The sequence below is a fragment of the Falco cherrug genome, chromosome 3 (genome assembly GCF_023634085.1).
Source record: "Falco cherrug isolate bFalChe1 chromosome 3, bFalChe1.pri, whole genome shotgun sequence".
Classification (NCBI taxonomy): Eukaryota; Metazoa; Chordata; class Aves; order Falconiformes; family Falconidae; genus Falco; species Falco cherrug.
The window spans coordinates 86,744,517-86,764,513 of record NC_073699.1 but is presented as its reverse complement, the minus strand read 5'-3'; the positions used below and the strand labels follow the sequence as shown (position 1 = coordinate 86,764,513).

The window sequence follows — 19,997 nt, the reverse complement described above, 5'->3', positions numbered from 1 at the left end:
GTGTCAGGAGGTAAAAGGCACACCTGTAGGAAACCAGGTGCCTTCTGCTTGCTCTTTGGCAGACGGAGATCCTCCTTCTGAAGCTTGCATTTCAGACATTTCTTTTGTGACATCCTGGCTCGTGTCCCCACCAACAGTAAGGCCAATCTTGGTGGCGTAGCCAACAGTAGTGCAGCCAGCCACTGCTCCTCCAGCCCTGAAGTCACTTCAGCCACTTGCGTTTCTTCACATATACGTAGTCTGAGAAGCAGCAGAGTATCAGTTCATGGACAGCAATATACCTCCTCCAAGGAGCAGATGTTCCACAACCAGAGACCTGAAGACTACTTTCTTGCTCCCCAAGTATACAGTGCCCAACCAGCAAATTACACAGTGTGTTTCCAACATAAATCTGTCACAAATGCATCCACCAGCAGATGCATTCACCCATATTACCCTCCCATTTGATCAAGAAATCAGGACCACAATTAAGTATTGCAGGGTGCTAACAAAAATTTAGTACTTCAGTTAAAACAATGATCCAATTTTTGTCACTTTACTCCAAAAACTAATGTACATCATTCATTGCATGAATTTGCTTTTCTATTTTAAAGATTTTTGCCACCTAACACACAGTCTTGTTTGCAGTTAAGCAAGAGCAAAATTGATGAATGCCAACACAGCTGGATCTCAACAGCCCTTCCACTAAACTGCAGTGTAAAAATTAAGGGAGTGCCAGAGATTACTAAGAAAAATACAGCAACTCACCTGTAGGTTTCCAATCAAAAGTCATCTCATGGAGGTGGAAACAATTCCAGGTGCAAAAGCATGCAAAGGCAAGCACACATGGCAGAGTTTGCACTAGTCCAGCTTATCACCAAGTCACAGCTGCCTTTAATGCAATGACCTGAATTGTCATTTCTAGTTGTGGGACAGGAAAAATCAACTGACCTGAACATCTTTGCCTAAAATCCCAGAAAACACAGGAAAAAGATGACACAGAGACAGGACAAGGTGGAATGGCTTTAAACTAGAAGAGGGTAGGTTTAGGTTAGATATCAGGAGGAAATTCTTTACTGTGAGGGTGGTGAGACACTGGAACATGTTTGCCCAGAGAAGCTGTGGATGCTCCATCCCTGGAAGTGTTCAAGGCCAGGCTGGATGGGGCTTTGAGCAACCTGGTCTAGTGGCAGGTGTCCCTGCCCATGGCAGGGGGGTTGGAAAGAGATGATCTTTAAGGTCCCTTCCAGCCCAAACCATTCTACAATTCTATCATGAAGAGAAAAAAAAAAAAACAAACCCAAAAAACCCCCACTATTAAAAATCCATTCTTCTTTCTTCTCCACATATTGAGCCACCTAAAGGAGTCCATGTTAGCCAGTTTCTACCACAAGCATTTATCACCCTCCTCAACTCTGAAAGCAAACTCCAAGTGATAATGCACGATCCTCCTGCAAAGCTAAACTGAGATGGATGGGGGGCAAGAGGTATAATTTAAGAGAGTTTATATTGCTCACAGTACCAAAAACACTGCATTCAGGCTGCAAGAAAGGTCACTGGTAAATTGAAGTCAGTGGAAGGCAACAAAAAATTTACAAACAACATCTCCACAGAAAAAAGAGCTAATTTGGGCATTCAGGGAAAAGAGCCCTCAGAAAGCAAGTCTGGGTATGCAAGAACCTTCCTCACCTCAGACACGAAGGCATACTTATCTTCAGAGGCCCAGAACATCTCATGATGAAGCATAGAAATTTGCATTAGTACCATGAATAGTAGCACCCAGCGTGACAGGAACCTCCTCCTTGGCAAAGTCACACATACCAACACAAAAGAACAGTTTGGAGTTATCTCCCATCTGCCAGCTGGCTTTCAGTGCAGAAGTCTCAGTAGCCAGGATCCCCCTCCAGCAAAGTGCAAAGGATTGCTGCCCTGAGCTGGCTAGCCTTAAGCTTTCAGCCCTTTTGCTTATCTGCTGTTGCATTTGCAATGTAAAGACTTCACTTCTTCCCCTCTGAACACCATCATCCAATGAAAACACAGTTTCTCAAGTAGAGGAGAAACTCTTTATGTGGTTTTGTTGGAAGAACAGGACTGAGGTTTGTGTTGCATGTCATCAAGCAGACAACTGATACACAGCACTATCACTAACTTCAGTGGGCCCTTCATGGTCGAAACTCCAGTTGCGAGCTTAATGCCAAGCCAAAGGAGAAAACAGGAAAATATGAAGAAGCTAAAACTAACAGGACAGGTTGAACCTCACCCCTACTTTCTAACTGTGGACATAGACACACTTGTCATAAAACAATTCAGCAATTCAGGATCTCTAAAACAAAGATAGCCACCCTGACTGTTACAGAGGTGCTATTTTTCAGAATTAGGTTCCTTGATGTTACCATTTCTTTGGTTCCACCTCCAGGGGATTTACCAAGTGCACCAAATGCCCGGTGACTCAGCTATTTTAGATCAGGAAAACTACGTCCTAAACATCCAACTTTCAGAACAGTATCTTGAAAAAAAGACACACTTCCCTTCAACTGAAGGGTCTCTAAGTCCTTTTTGTTTGCTTAACGTGCCTTAGCAGTGATAAAACCACACATTTCTACACTGCATAGCACTGAGCACTGCAGAGCAATGCATTCTCAAAGCCAACAGTGGAGCTGAGCATCTCTGCCCATGTCCCGTACAAAATGCTTCCTGCCATGATAGCTCTGCTCCCTTACTCTGTGTCACCATGATGCTTCTGTCACAATCTCTCCACATACTGCCTGTGTTCACGGGCACTTCCCCTCTGCAGCTTCAAGCCCCATTCATGTCTCAATTCATTCTCCAAAGCATCATCCCAAGCACCACACAGACAGCAAGCAGCATACATGGGTAATCTAGACCAGGACACGTACTAACTGTTTGACTGGATTATACCAAAAAAACAGGCAAGTCAGTGATTTTTCCTGTTTTCCTTGAGGACATTGAGATACTAAGTCTTTAGGTGCTTCCTGAACACATTCATTGATAGTTGGACAGAAGAGAAAATCAGCAAACTGTACTCTTTTCTCTGATGTGGTTAACTCAGCCAGCCTACTAAAAGGCAGAAAGACACCAACAGGAGAAAGCTTTAAAAGAAGTGAGAGACTTCCAACTACCATTAAAAAAAAAAATAAATCCATTTCTGCAAACAACTTAATGGCGCTCCTCTGTTCCCACTTTCATACCTGTGCCCCAAACATTGTATTTATATTTCATTTTCTTGTTCACCTAGTAGAAAAACAACCCATTCCTCTGGCTTGCAGCTATTTACACACTTGGTTAGGGCTAAGCTGAACCCTCAAACCTGTCACTGAAGGTTTCAGGTGCTCCTAGCTCTGGGTTGCAGTCACCATGTAGCAAAGCATCAGCGATGGAGGCTTTGCATTCCACGTCACAGACAACAGTGCTGCCCAAAAGGAACCACATTCCACCCTGCTGCACCAACCAAGGTCCCACTATATCCTGATGCCTGGCACTCAGCCTCTTCAGCTGGGGTTGCAAGCAAAATTCATTCAACCCAAGCAAGAGCAGCAAGCTGCCTTGCAGAGCTCAGACTACATCCCACCATCTACCTAAAATCTACATGTTTGGTTTTGTGGGGTTTTTTTTTCCCCTAAGTCTTTTTATTATTATTATTATTTCTGGTAGGGTTTTGTTTTGAATCAATCAGGCTCTGGAACTGGCTCACCACACAGACACCAGCATACCAGTGCCAAAATGTTGCATAGGGCTGAAGTCCATGGATCCACTTAAAAGAGAGTGGAGCCCTGACTTTTATTGGCTTAGAATGATGCAAAAAGGCATCTTTGGGCTGCAGCTCTGCGATGCATTAGCTCTGACAAGAGAGATAACTCAAGACCTCCCCACACTGCTTCTTCCCTGCCCCACACCATGGCTGGCTCTCCTCTCTCTTGCTAATATAGCAGCCAGCAGCTCATGCTGTAAATCAGATCAATGAAACATTCAGTTAAAAATAACAGCCAAAAACTCCTCCATTGCAGGAGAGCCTTTAGTATTACAAATGATGCACGTTACTAAAAAAAGCAAGCTGAGTTGAGAGTGATTTCTGAGAAGGTAGCAAAAAACCAGCACCAAGCCCAGCCAGCAGACCAAAAGCTGGGCTGCTCCAAGCATTGCTGGATCACCAGATAACCCTGATAGTGGGAAAACGGGTGTCAATACCCCCAGCTAGTGGCTACCTAGATCAAAGATGTTGGCTGGCTCCTATCCTGGACCTGTGTGGTGATGCTGCAGAGGCAGGACATACAGAGGACACCACCATTCTCTGCTTGCAAGCTACTCCTTGTGCATCTCCTTTCCCAGTGGGCTGCGTTACTCCTGCCTCGTGGCTGAGAGCAAGGGGGAAGATGATGGGATGCAGCTTCTGGGGTCAAGAAACAGCTTCCTTGTGGTGAGCACAAGCATTTGGCCTGTAGTGCTTACTGAAACTGTGAGAGAAAAGAAAAGAGATATCCTTGAGGTTTTTTATTCTTTTTATGATTGATGCTGGGAAGCATGAGGGATTTTGAGGTTCGTTGTTAGGGTTTTTTCCCCTTTTCATCTGATCTTAGCACCTTTCATCTAAGCACACTCTAAACAAATAACCAGTTGTCTTCATCCTGCAATCCAGATGCATGTTGCCATGCTCACACCAGACCTGTGCTTTACCCACAGCAGCCAGGTCCATCAGCAGGAGGATCTGCAACAGGACAACGAACCACAGCATCTTGCCTCCCATTTCCAGCACTGGGATGTAATCCAGCTACAGCAACTGTGGCTTTTAATGCCTTTTACAAACGCCTAACTCATCCTGTACTAATCCTTCAGAGCAGCTACTCCTTCATTTTACCCCTGGAAAGACCAAGCTAAAATATTCGTTGGGTTAAACACAAAACCCTACAGCTCTAGGCAGTTGTTCAGGACAGAGGAGTTGCTGTTACACAGTTCTCTGATATAGTACAGCAGTATAACACCATCCTTGCAATAAAAGTACAGAATGAGCTTCTAAAGATGCCCTTCTAAACTAGGTATTTCTAAGTGAATTTAGTTTCATGACAAATTCTTTTTGCTTAGTTCTCACTTTTTTTTTTTTTTTTTTTTTTTTTTTTAGGGAGTGAGAGGGCAGACAGGGGCTCTTTTTCTCAAGCTCAACATTAAATTAAATTGAGAGACCCAACAATACATTGAAAAGGTACTCTTAAGGCATGGCACACGGCATATTTCAAACAAATGCAGCTGAACACCTCTGAATTATTGAAAGCTATTTCAACAAGGTGGTTCAATTATTTGAGACATTCACGCAACTTATAGGAAGTTGAACCTCTTGCACGGAGAAACTCACCAGCATGGAAAGCTGTCAACAACCCCATGGTCCACATCTCCTCAGTCTTCCTAGGCTCCAAAGGACTTCCCAAAACTGTCCTTGTGGGACATCAGGCTTCCTTCAGGAACTACTGCCCTGAAACACCCTTGCTGTGAGCTGAGATTTGCTTCCAGCCTCTCAGCTGGCTCTGATGCTGATCATTATCTCCTCGCTTCCTTTTACTCTCCAATAAATTTTAAGTTAAGCAAGTCAGGAATGAACCTTCTTGTCTTGCACTGGCACATCTTCCAGCTCACAATACCTATATCCTACAGCAATGCACAAACTCAATGATTACCAGCTGGACCTTCAAGAGCAGGACACCTGTTTGTGCGGCTCTAGTCTGGCTACATGCAAGCAAGAGGTTTTCGATGGGGGCTTCAAGCTCAGTCCCTTCTCCATCACTCCTCTGGCACGCTGCCATACACCTCCAAAAAGCTCTGCTTCAGCCCACCATGACAGGCTACAGCTCATTATTTTAGTGAGAGCTTGCAGACACAGTCTCTCAGTGACTATTCCAAACCATGTCCAGATATCCCCAGAAGTCTTTAGTACTGAAAAAGCAAACCATGGAGGTGTGAATTAATACATATGTTGTCCACATCTCAACCACCACAAATCACAACCACTGAACAAGACCTGATACGCATTATTTTAGTTGACCTTTGACTACAATGGAGGCAAAGCAAGGTGAATCCAGCCCATAAATACTTCTGACTCAGCCAGCATGTGCAGACTGAAGAAGCTCAGACCTCAGACCTTGAAGGTAAGCACAGCACAGCACTGCATCTCCACAGGTGTTTCACATTAAATAGACAGGAGGGAGGTGTTAACACTGAAGCGATGCTCTGCAATTCAGGCAATCTGTGTTCAATTGCCAGCCTTCCATACACCCTGTAATGCAGCATTGCGTTATCTAGGAAAATTAAAAGACAAGGCACAGGCACCTCACCTGCCTCCAAAGTGTCCTAGTGCTGCAAAATCCATAGGAAAGACTCCTGGTTAAATGGGGTGTTATTCTGCTTTAGTACAGCCCAGCAAGAAATGGACTTGCATCATTTTAATTTTTAACCTTCACGTAGTTTCAATTAAGAAAATGTAAGTCACAAACATAAAAAGATACAATTATAATCAAGGTGGCAAGAAAGTGGTACTGTGTTTATCACTGGAACATTTTGGGAGTTATCCTGAACGAGTTCATACCATTGATCAAAGCATTTCTTTGCATCAGCCTGCTGCAGTAGGCAGATAAAACATAGCTGCACTGTGTGCATAAAATGTCTTCAGATACATAAATCTTAGCAAAGTGGCTTATTATTTTGAGGCAAAACCAGAAAGAATTACACATTGCATTAAATATTTTCTTCTCTGTCCTATTCTCAACAGTCTGAAAGATCAATTAAAATGCTTTTCAATAAAACAGGAAGAGAAGCGCTTTCCCTAAATAAATAAATAAATAATGAAGCCACACTTTGCTTTTAGTGTGATTTCTAAAGAAAACAAGTGTAATGACTTCAAGATTTCCACAGTGAAAAAGAAGAAAATGTGGAGGGTTTAATCATCCACTTATAAGATAACAAAATAGATTTCTCAGGTTTTAAAAGTCTCTTGTAAAATTTTAAGCATTCATACACAAATATTAGTAACATGCTGCAGCAACCTGAATAGTTTTCCCTGCCGTTGCACAGGAATATGTGCAAGTCCCTCCTCTGCACTAACGTACACCCATTTATGATTTCCACCACTTTTCTATATGCAAAGAGATCAAAATAAAACCACAAGCAATCATGCTGTGGCTTTTAACAGCTTCCTCCTCCCTCTTATGAAGGTCTTGCTGTCCTCCATATCAGCAAGCTCTCTGTCCAACTACACTGCAACATCTGGAAGCATCAGCATGAGCTCTCTGCACGCTGACCAGTACTGTGACTCACAGCCAAAGCCTCAGCACTGAGAGAGCATCACCGAGTTTAACTGGTCTCCCAGTTATAAACCATAAAAGGAACTGTGGGAAAGTGGAGAAAGACCATCCCACCAAGCAAACTCAAGAGCTACTTTCTTCTCAGACTGACCTATATCGCGTCTTCACAAGGCAAGGGAGAAACTATTCCCATCAAAACCCCATCTTCTCAGTTTCCAAGGAACACATTTATTACAATGAGGATGGTGAAACAATGGAACAGGTTGCTCAGACAGGAGGTACATACCCTATCCCTGGAAGTGTTCAAGGTCAGGTCGGACAGGGCTCTGAGCAACCTGATCTAGTTGAAGACTTCTCTGCTTATTGCAGGCATGTTGGACAAGATGACCTTTAAAGGTCATTGCTTTAAAGGCCATCCCTTCCAATCCAAACTATTGTATGATTCTCAGTTCTTAAAGAGCAGCAAATCATTAAACCACCACACTGAGATGAACCCAGAGGACCTTTACAAGCTGTGCTGCTGGACAGCAATTTGGTGGAATTATATCTCCTCCCTCCCACAGCATTGCAGAAGCAGTCAAGTGCTCTTCCACTTTGCCCAGCCAATGCCAAGATGTTGGGCTCACTTCCAGCAATGCAGTCTGGAAAGGAAATCTCAGCTGTGGGCAAAGCTGTGACAGGGCACAATCACAGAATCATAGATTTTTTTAGGTTCAAAAAAACCTTTAAGATCATCAAGTCTAACCATTAACCTGGCCCTATGAGGTCCACCACCAAACCATGTCCCTAAGTACATCTGCAGGTCTTTTAAATACCTCCAGGGATGGTCACTCAACCACTTCCCTGGGCAGCCTGTTCCAGGGCTTCACAACCTTTTTGGGGAAGAATTTCTTCCTAATATCCAATCTAAACCTCCTCTGGTGTAATTTGAGGCCATTTGCTCTCATCCTATCATTTGTTACTTACGAGACTGACACTCGCCTTGCTACAACCTCCTTTCACGTAGTTGTAGAGAGCCATAAAGTCCCCCCTCAACCTCCTTTTCTCCAGGCTGAACAACCCCAGTTACCTCAGCCACTCCTCAAAAGACTTGTGCTTTAGACCCTTCACCAGCTTTGTTGCCTTTCTTTAGACATGCTCCCACACCTCTGCGGCGAATGAAGAGACGGGACGCAGCTTGATGCAAGCAATTGTCAATTTATTGTACAGAAGCACGCGTTTTTATACACTTTCAGAAGCTGCGCGTTTTAAACAGATTGGTTCTTGAAGCTAAGCCTTGCATACTAGGCAATCCCTGATTGGTGGTTAACTACCATCAATTAACAGCAAGGTGTTACCTTTCCTTGGCGCCATCCGTCTCCCACTCCCCTGTGCTCTGTAAACATGCCTCATCATGTTAATTGTTGTCTAGACAAGCTCGAGCACATTCCCCTCATCTAACTGATTGCCACGCATGGTCCTAGTTTGCAGCCCGCTCCTGCACACCTCAATGTCTGTCTTCCAGTGAGGGGCCAGTTTCTCCAGGACAATGCTGTTGGAAACAGTGTCAAAGGCTTTACTAAACTTCAGAGACAATACCCACAGCCTTTCCCTCATCCACCAGGCAGGTCATGTTATTGTAGAAGGACGTCACGTTAGTCAAGCAGGACCTGCCTTTCATAAGCCCATGCTGGCTGGGCCTGGTCACCTCCTTCTCCTGTACGTGCCGAATGAAGGCACTCTGGATGATCTGCTCCATAACCTTCCCTGCCATGGAGGTCAGGCTGACAGGCCTGCAGTTCCCCAGATCCTCCTTCCTGCCCTTCTTCTAGATGGGCGTCACAGTGACTAGCCTCCAGTCTTCTGGGACCTCCCCACTCAGCCAGCACTGCTGATAAATGACTGGATTTGGCTTGATGAGCACTTCCACCAGCTCCCTCAGTACCCTCGGGTGGATCCCACCTGGCCCCATAGACTTGTGTGTGGTTTTGTGCTGTATCAGGTCACTCATCACTTCCCCCTGGATTACGGGAGCTTCATTCTGTTCCCTGTCTCTGTCTTCCAGCTCAGCAGGCTGGGCAACCTGAGAAAAAACTGGTCTTACTACTAAAGACTGGTGCAAAGGCGGCATTAGGGACCATTTTCCTCACCCTTTGTCACTATGTTACCCCCCGCATCCAATCCAGGATGGAGATTCTCATTAGCTCTCCTTTTGTTGCTAATGTATTTATACAAACTTTTCTTACTGTCTTCTATGGCAGTAGCCGGAGTAAGTTCCAGCTGGGCTTTGGCACTACTCATGTTCTCCCCGCATAACCTCACAACATCCTTACAGCCCCCCTGAGCTGCCTCCCCTTCTTCCAACGGTCACAAACTCTCCTTTTTCCCCTGAGTTCCAGCCAAAGCTCTCTCTTCAGCCAGGCTGGTCTCCTTCCCTGCCCGCTCGCCTTCCCACACATGGGGACAGCCTGCGCCTGCACCTCTGACATCTCCTCCTTGAGGGACGCTCAGCCTTCCTGGAGCCCTTGGCCCTTCAGAACTGCCTCCCAAGGGACTCTGTCAGCCAGGCTCCTAGACAGCCCAACGCCTGCCCTGCAGAAGCCCAAGCCGGCAGTTCTGCCGACCCCACTCCTGACTTCTCTGAGAAATGGAAACTCCAGCGTTTTGTGGTCGCTGTGCCCAAGGTGGCCGCCAACCATCACATCACCCGCCAGGCCGCCTCTGTTCACGAGCAGCACCTCCACGGGCGCCTTCCCTCGCTGGCCCACTCACCCGCTGGGTCAGGGAGCTCTTACACACACTCCAGGGGTCTCCTAGACCCTTTCCTCTCCGCTGAACTGTACTTCCAGCAGACACCTGCTAAGTTCAAGTCCCCCACGAGATCCAGGGCTAGCGATTGTGAGACTTCTTGTAGAGTATTTCATCTGCCTCTTCATCCTGGTTGGGTGGTCTGTAGCAGACTCCCACCAGGACACCTGCCTGGTTGGCCTTGTCCCTGACTCCTACCATAAACACTCGACCCTATCGTCACCATCATTAAGCTCCAGACAGTCAAAACACTCCCTAACATACAGGGCTACTGCGCCGCCTCTCCCTCCTTGCCCATCCCTTCAGAAGAGTTTACAGCCATCCCCTGCATCATGCCAGTGTTTTAGTGACAGCAACTATGCCAACATTTTCCAGCTGCACAATGTCTTCCAGCCGCTCCTGTCCGATGCCTCATGCTGTGCGCCTTGATGCAGATGCACTTTGGTGGGGCTATTGATCCTGCCACCTTTTGCTGGGGGAAGAAGCCCCAATTCCTATCTGACCATTCTCAGGCACTTCTATGGTTTCCAACACATCAGTAACCCCTGTGAATTTTCTGCCACACAGATCTCCATCCTCTACCACCACCGAGACATCAGACTGAAGGAACTCACTAGCACATTGTCCCTCAAACATTGGCATGCCGTCCCCAGGCATATCTCTTTCAAGCCTGGTTTTATCACTTTCACCCTTCAAATCTAGTTTAAATCTCTTTCCATGAATGCTGCAAACTCCTGTGCAAAGGTCCTTTTCCTGCTTTGAGACAGGTATACCTCGTCTGTTACCAGTAGGCCTGGTATTGTGTAAACTGGCCAGTGATCAAAAAAAAACAAAATTCAGCCAGTGACACCAGGCTTGGAGCCAGGTATTGATCTGCTGCCTCTTCCTGTTTCTTCCCTCATTGTTCCCTGCAACTGGAAGGATAGAGTAGAACACTGCTTGTGCTCCTGATCCCTTAACCAGTCATTCTCACACCAAAATGTAAAAGAGCTGACAGGAGAGAGAAATCACTGTCCTACTCAATTGAAACCTGAAGGAAGTAACTTGCAATACTAAAAAAAAACCTAAAAAAAAATCAAAAACAGCACACAAAAAAAACCCCACCAAACCCAAACCCTAAAAAATAAAATCAAAAGCTAAGAGGCAAATAATTCATGTAGGCAATATGCAGTGCCCATACTCTACCCGAATTGTTTAAATTGAAGGTTCATGGTTTAATCAGAACCACTGTAAAAAGAAAAGCTAGGGTCATAAGTACAAGATTTATCTTCAGTAAACAAAACAGGTTTCTCAGTAAGGCATTTTCATTTGAAATATAAAAAAAACAAGTTGCAGTTTGTCAACGGACCAGTAAGGGGAGTTGGTGCCTAGAGCTTTGAGTCAACCACCCATATGCAGTGTTGGGTGGAGAAAACTCAAATAAATATAATTCTGAGGTAGTGACATTGAGAAAACATTGATGACTGCCAGAAGATGCTAGAGGAAGATGGACAGAAAGCACCATGTCCAGAAAACCCACCGACCTGGAAAAGAGAGAGGGCTTGAGTGATACTACAGTGCGGGGGTGGGGAAAGGTCATGTTTTTACTTGGAAATCAGTCTTCCTCTCCCTGCAAGACTTAATGGAGAATATGTGATGGAGAGCACTTGGAAGGAGGAAGGCAAAGGACACTGAAATCAAGTCAAGATCAAGCCTGGAATAAGAAAATAAGATCTACATCTCAATGCACTTATGAGTACAATATTCTGACAGTAGCATGTTTCCCAGAAAAGACTTGGGCCAATTTTTCCAGAGGCCATGAGGAGACATCTAGGAGGGTACCAGATGCCTGGGAGAAGACTTCAGAAAATGGCTAATCAGCCACCTTATCACCGAGCCACAGCACTAGAAACAAATAGCAAAAAATACAAATAAAGATTTACTTTTAAAAGAAAGAAAGAGGAAAAAAAAAAACCAAACCCCAACACTATAATCCTCTTGCAAGGAGTGGGATTTAATAATATTATACAGTAACTAAAGAAAATGCCAGCAGTAGGAACTCATTAAGTATTGTATGGGGAACAGCAGCAAAATCACTACTGCGTCTACAGCCATGCTGGGCTCGTCAACAGAAACAGGGCTGCCACCGGCTATGGGGCCGTGGGGAGGTGCACTCAAATACTTAAGTTCCTCTTTCCTGTTAATCTCATTAACCTCGTATTTACTCTGTTGTTGGTGATTACTCAGGATGTTAATAGGCATACTTTCTGCATACTATTTACTGAATGTTACAAATCTGTTTAGCTCTGTATATGAAACAGGGCAGGCACATGCCAATGCTCCCCATGCTATGGAAAACAGACATATGGAAATTAAATCCTTTTTAAGGACGTGTTTCAAAGATCATGAGTTCTTGAATAAGAATTAAGTGTAAGATAATCAATTGATTCAGATAAATATATAAAAGCCTTCCTTTTTTCTAATTCTAGTATACTTTCTAAAGTATTCTACGAAGGAGAAACAGATACCAAGCCAAAAATACCCAAGAGAAGACTTATTTCCTACTATTAAGCTGGAGTATATGAAACTACTATTCTAACCACGATACAAATTACCGTTAACAGTATTCCAGGTGGGAAAAACAGATGTAGTTTAAGAAAACCATTTCTGCTGATAAAAAAACGCTATAGGTTTTACAGACACAGTCTGTTACACCTTGAAAACTGATACTTTCCCTGACCATCTGTTCCTAGCAGAGCATACCCATTAATACTCGCTTTGGCCAGAAAGCCCAACTCAATGTCAATACACTGTGAGTGCAGGACATCCCAGAGCTTAATGAATCAGCCAAGTCAGGAAAGATCAGCTGTTAGGGGAAGAATTTGGATGGAGCTCACCCAATATTGATCAGTTAAAACAAGGAAACCACCACAAGAGCAGAAGATGCCATCCAGAGGTGAACATACGCAAGCACTGAGCCCACAGCATTCCTGCACACCCAAGTCCAGAGGGTGGGTCTACAAAATAGAGCATCACCTCCAACAAGTTTAAGGGATACGGAGTTGGGGAAAAAGAAGAAAAAAAAAAACCAAACCAACCACAAAACAAAATAACGTGGAACAGGAAGGATTATCAAAAGAAAGAAAACAGAAAAAATCTCACCCACAATTTTATTTCCTTGAGCTGTGGATCCACTAGCTCACCACCACGCAGCAATAGCCTAACAGACCCAAGGCCCGTCTCAGCAGTATCGTCTCTGTTCAGGTAAAAGGAAAATAAATAAAAATCAAAAGTGAAAAGTTCATACAGGTTTTTATCTGCTCTGTTTCCCCCGGTCTGAAGTGCAGGCATTCCCAAGACTGAGGTTTTAGCTGTATCTTTAGCTTTGACTGCCTTTGGTAGTTTTAACACCATGTGAATTTGTTAAAGAAAAATATATGTATTAGGCAAGCTTTGCTTTTGGTCTACACAGTATCTCTTGACAAGGTAAAACACACATAAAAACACCTACCACTTTCAGGGTTCAAAAATTAGGGGATGCTCAGTGAAATACAGCAACTAATTTTCATCTTCTGCAATTCGTGATTTCATGTAACTGTCACTACCCCCTGCTTAGTGGTCTCATATTTTATATTCACTTTTAGCCACTTTAGCAGGATATGTCACCATTTTTCCTACATCCCCAACAAAAAGAAAACCCATGCAACTAAAGGGATGGCTAAGCTAGAAGCATGCAACTGGGACAACCAAGTGGACTCAGCACAGAAGAGTAAAACCTTTGCTAGGATAGTGTAACACAAAGCTACACAAAGGACTCATACCTTTTTAACACCAGCCGATCTGTTATAAAGCAGTTACCAGAAGACTGAAAAATAATTGTGGTATCTTTATAACTGATTTTTAATTAAATTACATAGAAAGAGGAAAAAAATAAATTTTTACTTTGGGGAAGATTATTTGTACAAGAGTGCATGTGCACATGCTGTGTATAGAGCAACAGACAGAGATATATTCATATAGAAAAATACACAACTGCATATTTTAGAAGAACATCTGTAAAGATCCAATAGCTTACACAACTCTGAAGACTCTAGTTAATGATGTAATAAATCCACTTCCCATACACGCATTTTAACAGCTCGAATTTTTTGTCCCAAATTTGGAAACCGATGCTTCAAAAAGTATTTAACATGCTTTTAATGCAATTTATCATGCCTTAATAAAAAATAAAATAGGAAATAAGAAAAATTATGGCTTAGGCAACTCAGGTAGAGGCACTTTTACGCTGTATAAAATTAAGGACATACAAGTATTACGCTGTTTTTACAGCAATTATTCCTCAAAGAAAATACTTTAATCAAACTGTTGAAAACTTTGGTTGGTTGGTTTAAGAAGGAGAAGCATCATCATGCAGGACTCAGTCTTCCAGACTTATCAACAAAGCATTCTAATCCCTCCTTGGGATGGGAGACTACAGAATGTCAGATCACATGGGATGACACTGGGGCTGGAGAGAGCAGCAAAGGATGCTCAAAGAGCTCCTGCCCTGAGTTTTCGTACCCTTAGAAAAATCACACAATTACCCATTCTTCTTCTTTGATGAACACAATGTACTACAACACCCTCAGAAGCCAAAAGCAGAAGCTCCAACACATGAAAACAAAAAAAACCTTTAGAACCTTTAAGTTAAATCACAGCAGTCAGCACCAGCTTTTGATGACAGGGTAAGACAGACGTTTCAACTTTAGGATGCTGCCCAGCAACGTACTGTCATGCTACATCACACAGTGCTCCTTCCTTGTTATTTTCTCTGGCCAAAGGTCAAAATTAATCTTCCCAAGGGACAAGCCTTCCTATAGAAAGAGTGATGAAACTCCCACATCCAACTGCCTCATGAACAATCCACATCTCCATTGTGAGGACCTTCCAAACATCAAGCCATGCTGTGATTTCTCAAGGAGGCAACCTTCCCTCTTTGTAATCACTGTACAGTGACACACAAAGCATGTGCACTTTACCACAGAGACGCAGGACACCCTGTACAGATCCCATTCCTCCTCTAACACAGCTAAGGAGGCATCAATATGAAGTACCACTGTCTACTGGATCACATCTACACATTGAAAACCAAACAAAGTCTATGTTTCAACGTCCAACAGTCTTGGGAGCATATTTTCTGGGTTTTGTGCGACACTGGTTTTTGGGGAGGTTTTTTTGTTTCTTTGTTTTTAATCTACTAGAAAATCATAAATCTATTAGATTAAAATCTAATAGAAAAACAACCTATTGTAAAGCAGAGGTAACGGCTTGGTATACAGCTAAATTACACATCAACCTGCTCTAGCACCAGGACTGCACTTTCCCCTTCTCTGATGCACGCTCCATCTCAGCGCGTTCAAAGGTCCCAGCAAATTGCAAGCAGCAGAGGATCCCTCCAGCCCTGCCATCACGTCCCCAGGAAAGTCACTCCTTAACAACATGTATTGCTTCCATGTGTTACCAAGTTCCCATAATTAATTCAAAGAGCAAAACTGAGGGAGTTATAGAGAACAATGCTGGCAGCTGCAGTTAACTACTTTCATCTGATCAATTAACCCTTAAATTTGTAAGGAAAAAAAAAAAAAAAAAAAACCAGCAATATTAACATGACCGTGCAATTTAAGGTGGGTGGGACAGGGAAGTCAGAAATCTTGCCTCAAGCAAATCTCACATGGAGCAATCTTGCTCCAAATGAAAACAACATTATTTGTCCAGCACAGAGAGTCCAGAACTGAAATCTCAGGATGCTTATTGCCTCTAAGGTAAGGGCTTCTACCACCTTCATGAGGCCTTGGGTCAAACATTTTTAAACTGCCTCTACAAGCAAAAATCAGTAATTGTTTTAGTTTTTCACAAGTTAAGCCATGACACATCCCACCCTGCCAAGTGGGAACTTGGGTCCTTAAGCAGAGAAACATGGTGGCCCAGTTCTACAGAAGTATCAATATTACGCCCATCTCTCAGAGCGCCCAATGGTGCAGGCAGCCCTAGGAGGATGCAAACCAATATTGAAGTTATCTACATGCACTACATTGCACATGAGACTGCTTCACGACCCATCTTCTCCTTATCTCATCCTCCCACCCTTCCCATCCCATGGATGTATCTGTTTTCTTCTCTGAATCAATCCTGTCAGGCTGTTTCTCCACAGCAGGGTCTCTCCTGCTGGACACCACACAGGAATGCAAGAGGGACATGATCTTTGGTTGGCATCTGTAGAAACGATGCCACTATAGGGAGGAATTAATGACAACTCTGCGACCTGCAGGTTTTGTGTTGGGTTTTTTTAAGCCATCGTGTATATAACTCACATGATGTCAGTACAAGAATATCACACTAAAGATCTGGAACGTAAGGGGCGGGTTCTCCTCGTTTCTATGGTTATAAGCAATTTTAATGACCAACCTAAAAAAAAATCTGGAAGAGAGAGAGAAAGTAGGAAGGAGTGAGGTAGGCGTTTAATTTTGATTGACAAGACATAGCATAACTAGTTAAGATCTGTCAAATGCCTGCTGAGGATCACAAATCCTCAGCACATTGTATGGCAGACAGAATTAGTCTAAATGCATAGCTTTACAAAAAATATTTCTTACCCGGCAAGATCAGAGTTCACCATTTCATTTTCTCCACACAAAGCAGCTAATACCATAACTAACAAAGGAGCCAAGGTAGGAACAGGAAAAATACATGGCTTTTATTATTTATGAGATTTTCAAATGTTAGTATGCTACAATGTGTTAACTTTTGTCCCTAGTCAATATATATATTTTATATATATTCATACATTTATATATATTATATGTATATATAGTGTATATTTATATATACACACATAAATATATATAAAAATGGGCAGCATTCCCAAAACTGTTAACTACCACAACAACAATTTGAAAGGTATTATCAACCTTTCATAGCATCACTTTGGAATCACATCTGCATCACATTAAAAGCTGTACAAATACAGAGTAAGCTGATGACTCCTGTGTTAAAGACCTTAAAATAGGAGACTGAATGCAGAAACTTGAACATAGATTGGATGGGAAATATCAGAAATGCAGATACAATCTGGAGAGACAGAAACACTGGCATGACAGCTGCGAAGTTTTCTGAAGATATACCATCAAAAAAACAAGGTTTGGGGAAAATTAAGAGCATCCCAACAACCATTCATGGGTGATGTCATCGAGAGAGAAGAACGGTGAGACAGAAACGTGGAGCATTTCAAAGTCAGGAACAGAGATTCATAACCTTGGAGGGAAGAGTCAACATCTCAACAAAGCATAAGGCAGCAAAGAAGGGCCCTGGAAGACATAACCAGCTTAATGCAACAGAGGTACAGGATGCAGCAAAGGACAGACACAACGAAGATTCAAGATGTGCCTGAACCAAGCAAGGAAGATGTTTTTCTTCTACTCACTCAGCACTGTTGAGGACACTGTGATCTTCACAGGGCCATATACTCATGAGACCATAATTTTCTGGGTTTCTATGTACTTTCTTTTAATGTTTTAAAAGGCTCTGCTATTTTATCAAATTTTGTTTGACTTTTAAGGAGGGAAATCTAGGCAAGAGAGGACAGGGCTACGAAGGAGGGAAGTCAACAGATCCTGAGATGCCTGCCAACAGGATCTGCACTTAAACCATGCAGTTTTGGCAAAGAACACCCTCAAAATATGATATTTAAAAGTCTTATGGTGTTGGAACATATAATTAAAGCAAAAGGACACAAGTGAACTAAGAATTGATCAACACCAACTTGTATCAAAGTCAGGAGAACGTGTTCCCACAGTCTCAGCCACCTGGTTCTTCCATGCTACGCTGAAAGAAAGAAAAAGTAGCTACCAACTACTTTCATTTCACTGAAGATTATCCCTCTAAAAGCTACAGATCTGTACCGATCTCTAAGAGCTAAAAAAACCCAAAACCAACACAAACAAAACCCTAAACTCATAAGAAGTTGCCTTGTACTGCCAGTTTCCAATCCTAGAGCAACATATTAATTGTGATACAAACTTTTCTTTCCCCCAGCAATGCCCAGGCTTCACAACAAATGATCATGAAAACACTTACAAATCAGTATTTCTTGAAGAGCCACAGGACTCACTCCTCAAGAACCAGAATAAATGGAATGACTCAAATCCACTTCCCAACTAGTCACCTCACTGGGGCAAGTCCACTGACCTCGGTCACTTAAAACTCTTATTTTACAAGTAGTTAAACTAAACCTGTACAAGATTTATTCAGCAGTTATACCCTAAACAAGCACAGTAGCACTCACACACGAAGTTACTCTTACTACCAGTATCTAAATACTTAAACCATTATACAAAACTTGACAGATTTGGGCACAGATTCATCAATTTCCATCAAAAATTTCAACTGATCTCTTAAGAAGTCAACGAAGACTTCTAAAAAGCCAAAGGCAGTGTGATGTGCAACAAGGAACACCAAGCTCCAGGACACGTTCTCGCACCACTCCGTTGGGCACACTGACTTCACTGAAGTCCAGCCGTGGCCCATTTAACGGGGTGTACAAGTCCAATGCACACCTCAGCTCAGATAATTTAAGTCCCTGAGAAATCACATGCAAGAGAGAAAAGCATTGCGGATGCAGTCTTCCAGCCTTCCTATCCAATGGCTGAGGATGCTGTCATGGTCCACAAGCAAATACATTTGGTCAGCTCTGCCCAGGAAACCTCTACTGAATATAACCCATCACCAGCACACAGGAACTGCTCAGTAACTGTGGCTGTAGTCTAGTTATGAGGTGTGTGAGGGGAGGGAAAGGACCTGAGCTCTTGCAAGTGTTCCAAATCATCAAGAACATCTTCAATGCATCAGTTAATGACACAAAGAGACACCACACATCAAATAAGGTTCAAAAGTAGGATCAAGGATAAAACAGGAGTATTAGGCGAGAATGGGAAAGAAAAGAAGATATGCCAGCGCAGAAGGTACTATCAAGAGGGTAAAACTGCCGCCTGCTTTTCTGTCCTCAAGTATTAAATGGGACAACATTTGGCTAGTGGTTCCATGGCATGTAATAGTTCCTCTCAATCTCCCTCAGTGCTTCTTGTACTCACTGAAGCAGGATAACTGCTTTAACCTACCTGAGAACTCGCACAGCCACCCAGTTGTACCTGCTGAATACAAGCAAGCCTGGCAGCAGAAAGAAGCAGTAGTACCTCTGACAAGTACTGATGGACGCAAGACCAACCTGGCCAGTCACAAAGTAAGAACCATGAAATCACTGCTTTTGTTCTCCTAATTTATTGCTGTTTCCTTCCCAATAGTGCCACCATGAACTCAATAAGCAGGAAATAAAAAATGAAGTGATTCATATTTTATCCAGTTTCTTATTGCAATATTTGAAACAGCCAAGCCACCTATCACCAGCTTGAAGACAGAAGTCAAACCAGCACTGAGGCAGCTGGCACAAACTCATTTATTACCAGATAACGCGTCCAAACCTCCCAAACCAACTCCGCAGCCATCAAAGCCACCTCTTTCCTGGACAGTGCCCAGGAATGACTTGCAAATGAAATGCAACCAGATTTATTGCTTCTGCAACCCTGGAAATTTAAGTTACAGAGGTGACATTACATTTTGTTTTGCCAATGCTAATCTAATACCTTTTTGAAGGTGCATATGTTTCACCCTGCTGGCTTCCAACACTGAATTACCAGCTCTGCTAAGCTTCAGAATAAATGAGACGAGCGTGCCCTCTGGGCAAAATCCCTTGTTGTAATCTTTATTCAAAACACACTGCTTCGGAGCCTTGCATGCATTGCCAAAAATCGCCTTGAGGTTTGCTCTTAAGATGGCAATTTGCATATCAACATTTTGCTGCAGAGCTTACCCAATGTCCCCGCTATTATTTTAATACTCAACTGTGGGCGGGCCCCT

The 19,997-nt window shown here is 43.2% G+C and overlaps 1 protein-coding gene across 6 annotated transcripts in view; it reads right to left on the bottom strand.

Moving 5' to 3' along the window:
* The window catches only part of TSNARE1 (t-SNARE domain containing 1), a 508,015-nt gene that overhangs the window by 478,319 nt on the left and 9,699 nt on the right, over positions 1–19,997 (bottom strand). For 4 of the 6 annotated variants that reach the window (XM_055705270.1, XM_055705276.1, XM_055705274.1 and 1 more), the window contains exon 2: positions 13,216–13,305. The exons of 1 other annotated variant lie outside the window; for it this stretch is intronic. The gene's annotated coding sequence lies outside the window, so the exon portion shown is untranslated. Of the gene's footprint in view, positions 1–13,211; positions 13,306–19,997 lie in introns of all 6 variants that reach the window. One more of the 6 variants, XM_055705271.1, reaches the window with a different exon arrangement.